Source organism: Rutidosis leptorrhynchoides, chromosome 11, assembly GCF_046630445.1.
Source record: "Rutidosis leptorrhynchoides isolate AG116_Rl617_1_P2 chromosome 11, CSIRO_AGI_Rlap_v1, whole genome shotgun sequence".
NCBI classification, from domain to species: Eukaryota; Viridiplantae; Streptophyta; class Magnoliopsida; order Asterales; family Asteraceae; genus Rutidosis; species Rutidosis leptorrhynchoides.
Window position 1 is genome coordinate 275,219,997 of NC_092343.1, and position 14,712 is coordinate 275,234,708.

Genomic DNA, 14,712 nt, shown 5'->3' on the forward strand with positions numbered 1-14,712 from the left:
GAATACTTTCAAGTTTGCTAGCTCACTTCCAATCTTGTAAGGTGATCATCCAACCTCAAGAAATCTTTGTTTCTTACAGTAGGTTATCATTCTAAAGAAGGTAATAATCATATTCAAACTTTGGTTCAATTTCTATAACTATAACAATCTTATTTCAAGTGATGATCTTACTTGAACTTGTTTTCGTGTCATGATTCTGCTTCAAGAACTTCGAGCCATCCAAGGATCCGTGAAGCTAGATTTCTCTTTTCCAGTAGGTTTATCCAAGGAACTTAAGGTAGTAATGATGTTCATAACATCATTCGATTCAGACATATAAAGCTATCTTATTCGAAGGTTTAAACTTGTAATCACTAGAACATAGTTTAGTTAATTCTAAACTTGTTCGCAAACAAAAGTTAATCCTTCTAACTTGACTTTTAAAATCAACTAAACACATGTTCTATATCTATATGATATGCTAACTTAATGATTTAAAACTTGGAAACACGAAAAACACCATAAAACCGGATTTACGCCGTCGTAGTAACACCTCGGGCTGTTTTGGGTTAGTTAATTAAAAACTATGATAAACTTTGATTTAAAAGTTGTTATTCTGAGAAAATGATTTTTATTATGAACATGAAACTATATCCAAAAATTATGGTTAAACTCAAAGTGAAAGTATGTTTTCTAAAATGGTCATCTAGACGTCGTTCTTGCGACTGAAATGACTACCTTTACAAAAATGACTTGTAACTTATTTTTCCGACTATAAACCTATACTTTTTCTGTTTAGATTCATAAAATAGAGTTCAATATGAAACCATAGCAATTTGATTCACTCAAAACGGATTTAAAATGAAGAAGTTATGGGTAAAACAAGATTGGATAATTTTTCTCATTTTAGCTACGTGAAAATTGGTAACAAATCTATTCCAATCATAACTTAATCAACTTGTATTGTATATTATGTAATCTTGAGATACCATAGACACGTATACAATGTTTCGACCTATCATGTCGACACATCTATATATATTTCGATGTTGGAGTTAGCTATACAGGGTTGAGGTTGATTCCAAAATATATATAGTTTGAGTTGTGATCAATACTGAGATACGTATACACTGGGTCGTAGATTGATTCAAGATAATATTTATCGATTTATTTCTGTACATCTAACTGTGGACAACTAGTTGTAGGTTACTAACGAGGACAGCTGACTTAATAAACTTAAAACATCAAAATATATTAAAAGTGTTGTAAATATATTTTGAACATACTTTGATATATATGTATATATTGTTATAGGTTCGTGAATCAACCAGTGACCAAGTCTTACTTCCCGACGAAGTAAAAATCTGTGAAAGTGAGTTATAGTCCCACTTTTAAAATCTAATATTTTTGGGATGAGAATACATGCAGGTTTTATAAATGATTTACAAAATAGACACAAGTACGTGAAACTACATTCTATGGTTGAATTATCGAAATCGAATATGCCCCTTTTTATTAAGTCTGGTAATCTAAGAATTAGGGAACAGACACCCTAATTGACGCGAATCCTAAAGATAGATCTATTGGGCCTAACAAACCCCATCCAAAGTACCGGATGCTTTAGTACTTCGAAATTTATATCATATCCGAAGGGTGTCCCGGAATGATGGGGATATTCTTATATATGCATCTTGTTAATGTCGGTTACCAGGTGTTCACCATATGAATGATTTTTATCTCTATGTATGGGATGTGTATTGAAATATGAAATCTTGTGGTCTATTATTATGATTTGATACATATAGGTTAAACCTATAACTCACCAACATTTTTGTTGACGTTTTAAGCATGTTTATTCTCAGGTGATTATTAAGAGCTTCCGCTGTCACATACTTAAATAAGGACGAGATTTGGAGTCCATGCTTGTATGATATTGTGTAAAAACTGCATTCAAGAAACTTATTTTGTTGTAACATATTTGTATTGTAAACCATTATGTAATGGTCGTGTGTAAACATGATATTTTAGATTATCATTATTTGATAATCTACGTAAAGCTTTTTAAACCTTTATTGATGAAATAAAGGTTATGGTTTGTTTTAAAATGAATGCAGTCTTTGAAAAACGTCTCATATAGAGGTCAAAACCTCGCAAAGAAATCAATTAATATGGAACGTTTTTAATCAATAAGAACGGGACATTTCAGTTGGTATCCGAGCGTTGGTCTTAGAGAACCAGAATTTTGCATTAGTGTGTCTTATCGAGTTTGTTAGGATGCATTAGTGAGTCTGGACTTCGACCGTGTTTACTTGAAAAATGATTGCTTAACAAATTTTGTTGGAAACAATATATTTGTAACATGTGAATATTATGTGATATATTAATCTCTTAACGCGTTTGATATTATGTGATAGATGTCTACCTCTAGAACAAGTCCCATTGACTCAACTAATAATAATGAATAGTCAAATGTAAATTGGAATTATTCGTGGACTGATTCACAAGTTCCCGAAGAGGAACCGGAAGAAGAGTCGAAATCGGAAGAAGAATCGGAACCGGAAGAAGAATCGGAACCGGATGAAGAAATAGAACCGGTGGGGGAAATAATAAAACGGTTAAGTAAAAGAAAATCCTCAACCAACCGACCAAGGTTAATTATGGTCAATGGTGTTTCCGCCAAGGAAGCAAAATATTGGGAGGATTACCAATTCTCCGATGAATCGGATTCCGACGAGAATTTCGATGATGTTATAGAAATTACCCCAACTGAATTTAAAAAGGCAAAAGAAAATAATAAGGGAAAGGGCATAAAAATAGAGAAATCTAATTCCAACCCCGTTAACTTTATATGTATCGTCAACCCCCGAAGTCCTTAAGTTGTAACAATGACCCGGGAACCTCTAAACCACCAAGTTTTTCTAAACCAATGTGGAAAACGACGGCTCGTATTAGGGGAACATCATATATCCCTAGAAACTTGGCAAAACGAACCAAAACCGAAGAAGAAGAAACAAGCGAGTCGGAATAAGATAGTTGTATTCGTGTGGTGTAATATATGTAATATAGTGTGCTTATGCTTTATGATATATGTAAAAATTGCTTGTATTAATAAGTATTTTTTTTTATGAATCTAACTCTTGTCTATTTTATAGTATAAAAACACAAAATGGATAGACAACCCGATATTTTAAGAGACCTACCCGGAGACATGATTGATGAAATCTTGTCTAGAGTCGGTCAGAATTCTTCGGCACAACTATTTAAAGCGAGATCATTTTGTAAGACATTCGAAGAACGTTCCAAGAATGCCTTGGTTTATAAAAGGCTTTTGTTCGAAAGATGGGGGATATCACATTGGGAAAACCATAAGTTACGATGTGTTTACTTTGACGCATATATTGCGGGGAACCCAAATGCTATTTTACGCAATGGGTTAAGAAATTATTTTGACTCAATATATCTGAATATTGGACTTCGTGATTTAAAAAAAGCGGCTAACATGCAACATAAAGAAGCATGTTATGCTTACGGATTAGTAATGTTCGCTTCTCACCAAAGTGAGAACAAGAACATCGGGCTACAACTATTAAACAAAACGTTCCCACAAGTGACGGAGTCGGTAATTGTGGTAAGAAATGAGGTTTTTAGATTGTTACGGGACTGTTGGAAATTACGTAACCCTCGTCCCTTTGACGACGTTACAACACGCTGTCTTATCAACGGCCATAACGGTTATGTTCCACAAGACCAAGGATGGGAAGTAATCCTAGTAAAACCAGAATGCATGACTTGTTTCTGGACGTATGAATTACGTGTCTTTATTGCCTTTGCTGAACGACTTGTGTACTAGCTAGAATTATCTTCACAACCATCTTGTATCAAATTTATTGTGTGCTATATTTCATGATATATGTAAAATAAGCGGTATTGTAAGTTTGTAAAATATTGTGTAAAAGTTTGAACGCGAAATATTATTATAATCAGTTTTTCATATAGAATTGTAGTAGTTGAATTGTATATTAGCTACTAAGTATGAACTTAACGGGTAGGTACTACCCGAATTTAAACTTATAAAATGCTAATATGAAGAAAAAGCTTTTATAAATGAGTTCATATTATGCTACGAAATACTATTAACTACTCTTAATATTCTGTATGATTAACTTGTTCCATTTGACTATTTTGAAGGAAATGGCACCGACTACTCGACACACCGTGAATATGAATGAAGAGGAATTCCGTACTTTTCTAGCTTCAAACATAGCCGCAGTACAGGCTGCGCTACATACCAACAATAACCTTGGATCTAGCAGTACAGGAAATCGTGTAGGATGCACCTACAAAGAATTCACTGCCTGCAAACCTTTGGAATTTGATGGAACCGAAGGACCGATCGGATTGAAACGGTGGACCGAGAAGGTCGAATCGGTGTTTGCCATAAATAAGTGTACCGAAGAGGACAAAGTGAAGTACGCTACGCATACCTTCACAGGTTCTGCGTTAACATGGTGGAATACCTATCTAGAGCAAGTGGGACAAGGCGATGCGTACGCACTACCGTGGTCAGCATTCAAGCACTTGATGAACGAGAAGTACCATCCCAGAACCGAGGTCAATAAGCTCAAGACAGAACTTAGAGGGTTACGAACCCAAGGATTTGATATTACCACGTACGAAAGACGATTCACAGAATTGTGCCTATTATGTCCGGGAGCATTCGAAGATGAGGAAGAGAAGATCGACGCGTTTGTGAAAGGATTATCGAAAAGAATCCAAGAAGATATAAGTTCACACGAGCCCGCCTCCATACAACAGGCATGTAGAATGGCTCACAAACTAGTGAACCAGATTGAAGAAAGAATTAAAGAACAGACTGCTGAAGAGGCCAATGTGAAGCAAGTCAAAAGAAAGTGGGAGGAAAACAGTGATAAGAATCACCAATACAATAACAACAGCAATTACAACAATAATCGCAACAATTATCCCAACAATCGCAACATCAATCGCAACTACAACAAACGGCCCAACAACAACAACAACAACAACAACAACAACAACAACAGCAACTACAACAATCATCCCAACAACAATAATAGCCGTAACAACAACAACAACAATCAGAAGCAGCTATGCCAAAGGTGTGAAAAGTATCACTCGGGGTTCTGCACCAAATTTTGCAACAAGTGTAAAAGAAATGGTCATAGCGCGGCGAAGTGTGAGGTCTACGGACCAGGGGTTAATAGAACGAAAGGAACAAATGGTGTCAGAACGAGTAATGGCGGAGCAAGTAGTGTCGGAGCAAGTTATGCCAATGTAGTTTGTTATAAATGTGGAAAACCGGGCCACATTATTAGAAATTGCCCGAACCAGGAGAACACGAATGGACAAGGCCGTGGAAGAGTTTTCAATATTAATGCTGCAGAGGCACAGGAAGACCCGGAGCTTGTTACGGGTACGTTTCTTATTGACAATAAATCTGCTTACGTTTTATTTGATTCGGGTGCGGATAGAAGCTATATGAGTAGAGATTTTTGTGCTAAATTAAGTTGTCCATTGACGACTTTGGATAGTAAATTTTTACTCGAATTAGCAAATGGTAAATTAATTTCAGTAGATAATATATGTCGGAATCGAGAAATTAAACTGGTTAGCGAAAGATTTAAGAATTAGGGAATGGTAAATTAATTTCAGTAGATAATATATGTCAGTAGATAATTTTAGTAGATAACATTTAAGAATTAGGGAATTGAATCTTCCATGTTCTTGAAAGATTCATGCTTGAATCAACAAGATATAAGCAAGATCAAAGCTACAAGGAACTTGAATTCCATAAAAATGATGATGAAGGTCACGAAAATGATGAAGAAAAGAGGAAGAAAAAGGAAACTTACAAGTAAGGAAAGAAAGGAAGAACAAGTGTGTGAAAAACCAAAATGATCAAGTGTTGGTGTGAGAGGCAAAGGGCTAGTATTTATAAGCAAATGAGGTTCACATGGATTGATGAGGTGGCCAAGACCAAAGGCCTTGTGGCCGTGATTTTTGAGGGAGGGGAGGGGAGACAAAATTTTACTTTTTGGCTAATGGTGTCTAAAGTGTGTCGTTTTGCTAGAATCCCATGTGACAATTAGATAAACCTTATCCATTATGCTAGTATGACTCACTAATTAATTAATTAATTTATTTATTTATTTATTATTATAGGCCACTAGTAATAATACTTGGGCTAATTAGTTGGGTCACTAGCTAGAGTAGGGTGGGCTTGAGCCCAACAAGGTAGAAAGTCCAACAAGACTAACTATTAGGCTTTAGCAATTAAATAAATAAAATTAAGCATCCAAAGGCCCAAGTAATTATTATTATAAAATAATAATTAATATTTCGCAGTCCAAAAGTTCCGGTTCTGACAAAAGTCAAACGTGCGAGCAGTCCGCGTTTTATTCGTAACGGCAAGTAACACTAACGGTTATAAAAGCATCCAATGTACAAGTTTAGTATCCTACGTACTCTAAGGCACGTTTTAACATATAAAGTAACACAGTACGTACAGATACGTAGTTTCGCTAAAATACAAGGCATAAAAGCAAGTCAAAAAAGTCGGGTCGTTACATTACCCACCTGTTAATGGAAATTTCGTCCCGAAATTTAAGCTGAGGCAGGTGTTGGAGTCGGGAAAAGGTGTGGGTACTTCTGCATCATTTGATCCTCTCGTTCCCAGGTAAACTCAGGTCCACGCTTAGCATTCCATCGAATTCGGACAATTGGAATCTTATTGCATTTCAAGGTTTGGCCTCACGGTCCATAATTTCGACAGGTTCTTCCACGAAGTGGAGTTGGTCATCAATCGTAAGTTCTTCCAATGGTATGACAAGTTCCGGTGGAGTAAGGCACTTTTTCAAATTTGATACATGGAAGGTAGGATGGACAGCACTCAACTAAGTCGGAAGATCCAAACGGTTAGCAACCGGTCCAACACGTTCCAAAATCTCAAAAGGACCAATATATCGCGGGTTTAAATTTACGCGCTTTCCAAAACGAATTACACCTTTCCAAGATGCGACCTTCAACATTACTCGGTCACCCACGTTGAATTCGAAGTCTTTACGCTTAAGATCAGCATAACTCTTTTGGCGATCGCGGGCCGTCTTAAGTCTTGCCTGAATCTGAGAAATCTTCTCCGTCATTTCATGGACTATCTAGGGTCCGGTGATTTGCACTTCGCCTAACTCGGCCCAACAAATAGGAGAACGGCACTTGCCGCCATACAACGCTTCAAAAGGCGTGGCTTTAATACTCGAATGATAACTGTTGTTGTAAGAGAATTTGGCTAGCGGCAGATGCCTTTCCCAAGACTTTCCAAAGTCAATAACACAGGCACGCAACATGTCCTCCATTATCTGAATCATTTGTTCACTCTGACCGTCGGTCTGTGGGTGATAAGCGGTGCTCATGTCGAGACGAGTTCCCAAGGCTTCTTGCTAGGAACGCCAGAATCTTGAAGCAAAACGGGGATCACTATCTGAGATAATTGATAGTGGCACGCCATGACGAGATATAACCTCTTTGATGTATAGTTGAGCAAGTCTCTCCATTGTATCTATTTCTTTCATCGCTAGAAAATGAGCAGATTTGGTAAGACGGTCAACGATAACCCAGATTGTATCGTATCCGCCCACCGTCTTTGGTAGCTTCATGATGAAATCCATCGTAATTGCTTCCCATTTCCATTGTGGGATTTCTGGTTATTGAAGTAATCCAGATGGCCTCTGATGTTCAGCTTTAACCTTCGAACAAGTCAAACACCTCCCAACATAAGTTGCAACATCCTTCTTAAGATTTGGCCACCAATACTGTTCCTTAAGATCGTGGTACATTTTTCCGGCTCCTGGATGAATCGAATATCTTGACTTGTGGGCTTCATCAAGTATAAGGTTCCGTAGATCTCCATAATGAGGTACCCAAATTCTTCCAGCATAGCATCGGAGTCCAGACTCCTTAACCTCGAATTTAGAGACGAGAATGTTCAGGTATTCACGAGATATGTTCTCCTCCTTGAGAGCCTCTTCTTGGGCTACTCGAATCTGACTGTGGAGGTTCGAATGGATGGTGATGTTCAGAGCCCGAACGCGAAGAGGTACCGTCCTCTCCTTTCGACTTAATGCGTCAGCTACAATATTGGCCTTGCCCGGATGGTAGCGAAGTTCACAATCGTAGTTGTTTAGCGTTCAATCCATCGACGCTGTCTCATGTTCAGTTGCTTCTGATTGAAGATGTGTTGGAGACTCTTGTGATCGGTAAAGATAGTACTCTTTGTTCCATAAAGATAGTGTCACCACAGCTTCAATGCGAAGACAACGGCTTTAAGTTCGAGATCGTGAGTAGTGTAGTTTTGCTCGTGGACCTTCAGTTGATGAGATGCATAGGCAACGACCTTCGTTCTTTGCATCACCACACAACCAAAACCATTCTTCGAAGCATCGCAGTACACAACGCAGTCGTCACTACCTTCAGGAAGCGATAAGATAGGTGCGGTGGTTAACTTCTGCTTCAGGGTTTGAAATGCTGCTTCTTGTTCTTTTTCCCAAACAAACTTCTTCCCTTTATGAGTTAACGCAGTCAAAGGACGCGAAATCAAAGAGAAACCTTCAATGAACCTTCGGTAATAACCGGCAAGACCTAGAAATTGGCGGATGTGAGTCGGATTAGTGGGGGTTTCCCACATGCTGATAGCCTTGATCTTGGCGGGATCAACTTTGATACCTTGATCACTCATAATATGACCCAGAAATTGGACTTCCTTCAGCCAAAATTCACACTTGGAGAATTTGGCATAAAGCTGCTCTTGTCTCAAGAGTTCGAGCACTAACCGAAGATGTTGCTCATGTTCTTCTTAGCTCTTGGAGTAGATGAGGATATTGTCTATGAAGACGATAACGAATTTATCCAGATAAGGCTTGCAGACACGATTCATGAGGTCCATGAACACGGCTGGTGCATTGGTTAATCCGAACGGCATCACGAGAAACTCGTAATGACCATAGCGGGTTCTAAACGCAGTCTTCATCACATCACTCTCTTTCACCCTCAACTGGTGATAACCAGATCGCAAATCGATCTTTGAGTACACCCTCGATCCTTGTAGTTGATCAAAAAGATCGTCAATTCGGGGAAGAGGATATCGATTCTTGATCGTCAATTTGTTGAGTTCGCGGTAGTCGATGCACATGCAGAAGGATCCATCCTTTTTCTTCACGAATAAAATAGGTGCACCCCAAGGCGATGAGCTCGGTTGGATAAACCCTCGGTCGAGCAATTCCTGTAGTTGACTCTGTAACTCTTGTAGTTCGGAAGGTGCTAGTCGATAAGGTGCGCGAGCTACGGGTGCAGCTCCCGGTACTAGATCGATCTGGAACTCCACTGCTCTTGGTGGCGGTAATCCAGGCAACTCTTCCGGAAAGACGTCATGGAATTCATTCACGATTCGCACATCATTCACACTCTTCTCCTCTGATTCTAAAGCCTTCATGTGTGCTAAAACGGCAAGTCGTCCTTTCTTCATAATCTTCTGCGCTTTCATACAACTAATGAGGTTCAGTTTCGAACTACATCTCTCTCCGTATATAACCAGTGGCTCACCATCTCTTTGTGGTATACGAAGAGCTTTATCTCCACAGATAACATCGGCCCTTACTTTAGTCAACCAGTCCATGCCGACAATCACGTCAAAGCTTCCCAATTTGATGGGTATCAAGTCAATTTCGAAATCCATGCCAGCTATGTTAATAATAGCTCCTCGGCCAATTTGGTCAACCTTTTCAAGTTTACCGTTGGCTACCTCGACAAGCATACTTTCTTTTAAAGGAACTAATGACCAATTTATCTTATCACAAAAGTGTCTACATACATAACTTCTATCGGCACCAGTATCAAATAACACATAAGCTAAAAGATTGTTGATTGTGAATATACCTGTAACCAAGTCGAGGTTCTCACGTTTATCCCTTGCATTAACGTTGAAAGCTCTACCACGCGGTGGTCCGCCGTCCTTCTTCTTATTGGGGCAATCATTCCTAAAGTGGCCCTGCTGTCCACACTCATAGCATTTCCTTAGCCCATTTGGGTTTGTCCTTGCAGCTGGGACGGGAATCTTGCAGTTCTTACCAACATGTCCGATCCTGTTACACTTTTCACAGACCGCATTACAGTACCCGGTATGGTGCTTGTAGCACCTCTTGCACTGCGGTAGAGTGCCCTTGTAGTTGGGGTTTGAGCTAGTGTTCGGGTTGGGGTTCCTTCCGTCGTTAGGCCTCTTAGCGGGGGTTTGATCATAGGTTCTCCCCTTGTTGTTGTGGTCCCACTTACGCTTCTCACCACTGGCTCCCGATTCGGATTTAGCCTTTTCTGGTTCATCGATGAGGATTTGATTCATGAGAGTATGCACCATACGCATTGCTTCCGGGATGTTGGGTGGCTTGGACGAGGTGACATTACCCTTAATGGACTTAGGGAGTCCCCAAAAGTATCTCTCCATACGCTTAAATTCTGGGGTGACCATGGTAGGACACATAAGAGCTAACTCAAGAAACCTCCGATTGTAACCATCGAGATCGTTGATAACAGCTTTCAATTGCATAAACCCCATTTCCATCTTTTGTATCTCAGTTCTCGGACAATACTCATCAATCATAGCCGCTTTGAACTCCTCCCATGGCGTAGCATACACCTCATCAATACCTTGTGCCTGAGCCATGGTGTTCCACCACGTGAGGGCGCCATCAGATAGCGTGCAGGAAGCAAATTTGGTTTTGTTAGACTCGGAACAGTTGCTGACTCGGAATACTGATTCAAGCTTTTCAAACCATCTTGTGAGACCAACAGGCCCCTCATTTCCGCTGAAGTTATGTGGTTTACAGCTCTGGAATTCCTTGTAGGTGCACCCGTTTCGAACGAGTTGGATAACCGGCAGTGGTTCAGCTTGAGGGTTCATTTCCGCCAAGGCTGCGGCAACTCGCTCATTAATCATCTCTTCGATTTGAGCTGCTGTGGGTATTGTTCGTGTGTTTGCCATTGCCCTTCGAAACAAAAGTTTTGACTTAAGTTAAAATCTAGCATACAACATACAATAATACCGTATATAGTAAACAGGGAAACAACACAACGCATGCCAATATAGTAATGCAACCAGGTATAAATACCGCAAAACCAACATACAGTAATGTAGATAGAACACTGTGAAAAAATTTAACAACCAGGTATAAGTTTGCACATTACATAAGGAAAACATGGAACTACAAACGAGATTACAAAATGAAACCTACTATAAAGCTCTATGGTGACGGTGGGTAAAGGATGTCCAGCACATGTGACATCTGCTCCACGAGCTCAGTTACCCGAGCACGGAGGATCTCTACCTCCCTTGCCAGTTCCTCGACAGAGGGAGGGGCTGGCAGAGCAGGCGGTGCTGCTGGTGTAGGTGGTGCTGGTAGTGCAGATGGTCCGGCTCCAGAGGTAGATGCTGCACGGCGGTAAGGCTTACGCACGAACGGATCAGCAGGGTAAGGCACAACCCGCTTACGGGCGGTAACCCTACGACGCTGACCATGTGCGTTAGTGAATGCTCGTCCTCCGTTGATCCCCGGAATAACGGTGCCATCGAAACGGTACCGCTTCTTCGGCGGGGTGGAGGGTGGCTGCACAGGTGCATCATCAGGGTTCTCCTCGTCGGAGTCATCGTCACTAGTGTCATCTGTGGATGAGTCGTCGGATGATGAATCAGCTGGGGGTGGCGGCGATCGGCGACCGGTAGTCATGATCCGGTATCTGAAAGGTGGGATCGGTATGACACGTCCATCAGGAAGGCGTCGGCACCAATGGTTATGCTCATTACGGAACGGAACGTCCCCGTATTCCCCGGGAATCACAACACCACTGGGGCGGGGCTGTGGCTCCTGAGGTACCGGGGCAACTGGAGCTGGAATCTCCGGAGGGTCCTGGGCTCCGACTGCGGTAACCACTGGTACAGGTATATGGCTGCTGGTTCCGGAGGATGAAGCGCTGAAGTCACTGGTTAACGGGATCCGTGTGTCGGTAGCAGTAGTAGGTGAGGTGACTGACGAGTCTGAATCGCTGTTCAAAATGATGACAGGTGGAATATCCAACATCTAAACAAGGAAAATAACTTTTCCATATCAGTAAGTCATAAGCAAGCATGTATTAGGCACTATAGCAACCTAGCATGGCAATAACAACAGTGCTAAACAGAAATAACATGTGAAAACAGATAGTAATCATGCAATAGCAGAAGTAAGCATACAACAAGTTCGTATGGCAGTGAAGATAAGCAATAGCATGCAGTAAGATCATACAGCTGAGAATAGTAGACAAAAGCATGCAGTAAGTTTTGCAGAAACAAGTAAACTAGCAAGTTGTAGATTAGTCCTATTAGTGAATCCTACTTGGGTCGGTCTAGACTCACTAATGCAACCTAATTCCCTACAACCAGTGCTCTGATACTAACTGTGACGCCCCGTACAAAACCATCGTGTACGGTTCGTCAATCAACAGAATCATTACATGGTCAAACACTATATGCTGTTTGAAAACATATTTGCATTCATTAAAGATAACGTTTTTACAAAAGATAGCGTGCATCCTATGAATAGGAGCATAAATATAATTATTTGATCCTAAGGTCGTTACAAAGCCATTGTTTGAAATTAACATAAACTACGAATGCAACAGAAAAGTTCCATGAATGAGACATCTCTAGTAATGCAGCGGATAACTAATACGGCAGGTCCTTAACAGCAATTCAATAACAGCATGACATCAAGTCAAACAGTGGAAGCAATAAACCTCTAGGCACCTGAGAAATACACGCTTAAAAAGTCAACACGAATGTTGGTGAGCTATAGTTTAAGTTGTAACAGTAACGCAAGATAGGCCACGAGATTTCAGTGCTGCAACAGCGTATCAAAACAGTATGAAAAGTATATGCATAACCGTGGGCACCCGGTAACTAGACTTAACGTTTATAACCCCCTGAAAGTACACTTGGCGAGTGCATATGTTCACGAAGTATTAAACACCCGTTAAATGCTAGCGCGACTAGCCCGAGTGGGGATGTCAAACCCTATGGATCCATATCTAAGATTCGCGTTCAGCGGTTCAAAAACCAATGACTAAATGTTACCGAGCTAAGGGGAAAGTTTATGCCGTTGTATAACCCAAACATATATAAAGTTTAAGTACTCGTGCCTAGTATGTAAAATGTAAAAAGCGCATGTATTCTCAGTCCCAAAATAGTTAAAGTAAAAAGGGATGCTATAACTCACAGTGATAAAAGCGGTAAAGTCGGTAATGAAAGTACGCAAGTAGTAAGTCGGTCCGAAAAGTCGTCAACCTAAATCAAAGGTTACTAGGTCAGTAGGTTGTCTTTATAAATTCTAATAGTGCATAAAATAAGTTTAAGTGTCATCATCATCATCATTCATCATCATAAAAGCTAAGTAAGTTCGACAAGAATAGAGATTGAAACAATAGGCTGACTTCGGTCAGCTGCTACGACCTCTACGTAAATCGAAAAGATGCATAGTCAGTGGCTATGGCTCCGTATATGAGTCCCCTAACAGCTGACCAATTTTCAGAACCTAAATCATCTTCGTTTGACCGTGACGACAGTTTAAGTGCGAGTAGGTCAGAAATTTTAGCACAACGTTAATAGGGTGTAGTGACTATCGGAGGGCCATAAATCCTAAACCGTAACTCGGATTAAGACGAGGCCTAAACGGAAAATCATCTACTCGAACCGAACTAACTGAAAATCAACTTTCCAGTAGCCTAGGTAATCTGATCAGATACGAAAATTAGTGGATAAGTGCTCCGGTGGGGTTCTTGGTGCTTGATGCTCATCACGGTTCTCATCCTTGATGCTTGTAGCTTCAAGTGTACAACTCGTTGATGGTTTAGCATCACTTTTGACCAAGATTCACCATCAATACACAATATGTTAAGACCAAGTAAGAACACAACTCATTCATGAGTCTTAGATGGATGATGAACCAAGGTTACATCATATCCTTAGTCTTAACACAATTTCAATTTACAATAACAACTAAAGCTAAAAAATTTACATCATTTCAACAAGTATAAGCACAATCCAAGTCAAAAGAGGTGATGGAACCCTAAGCTAGAGAGCTTGGATCCATTTCACACAAGTTACAAGGTTGCAAAGCTAGAAAGCTTGAACCTTCAAGTGTTCTTGAAGATCTTGAAGCATAAAGCTTGGATCTTGAAGATACATGAAGATTACAAACAAAAGTTTGAATCTTTTTCACAAAACAACATGATCAAAGCAAAAAGAACTTAGATCTAACAAAAAGATATGAAGATTCAAGCTAGAAAGCTTGCATCTTGTTTGTTCTTGAAGATCTTGAAGCATAAAGCTTGGATCTTGAAGATGCATGAAGATTACAAACAAAAGTTTGAATCTTTATCACAAAATAGAAAGATTAAAGTATAAAAGAAGTAGATCTACAAAAGATATGAAGATTCAAGCTAGAAAGCTTGAATCTTCCATGTTCTTGAAAGATTCATGCTTGAATCAACAAGATATAAGCAAGATCAAAGCTACAAGGAACTTGATCTCCATAAGAATGATGATGAAGGTCATGAAAATGATGAAGAAAAGAGGAAGAAAAAGGAAACTTACAAGTAAGGAAAGAAAGGAAGAACAAG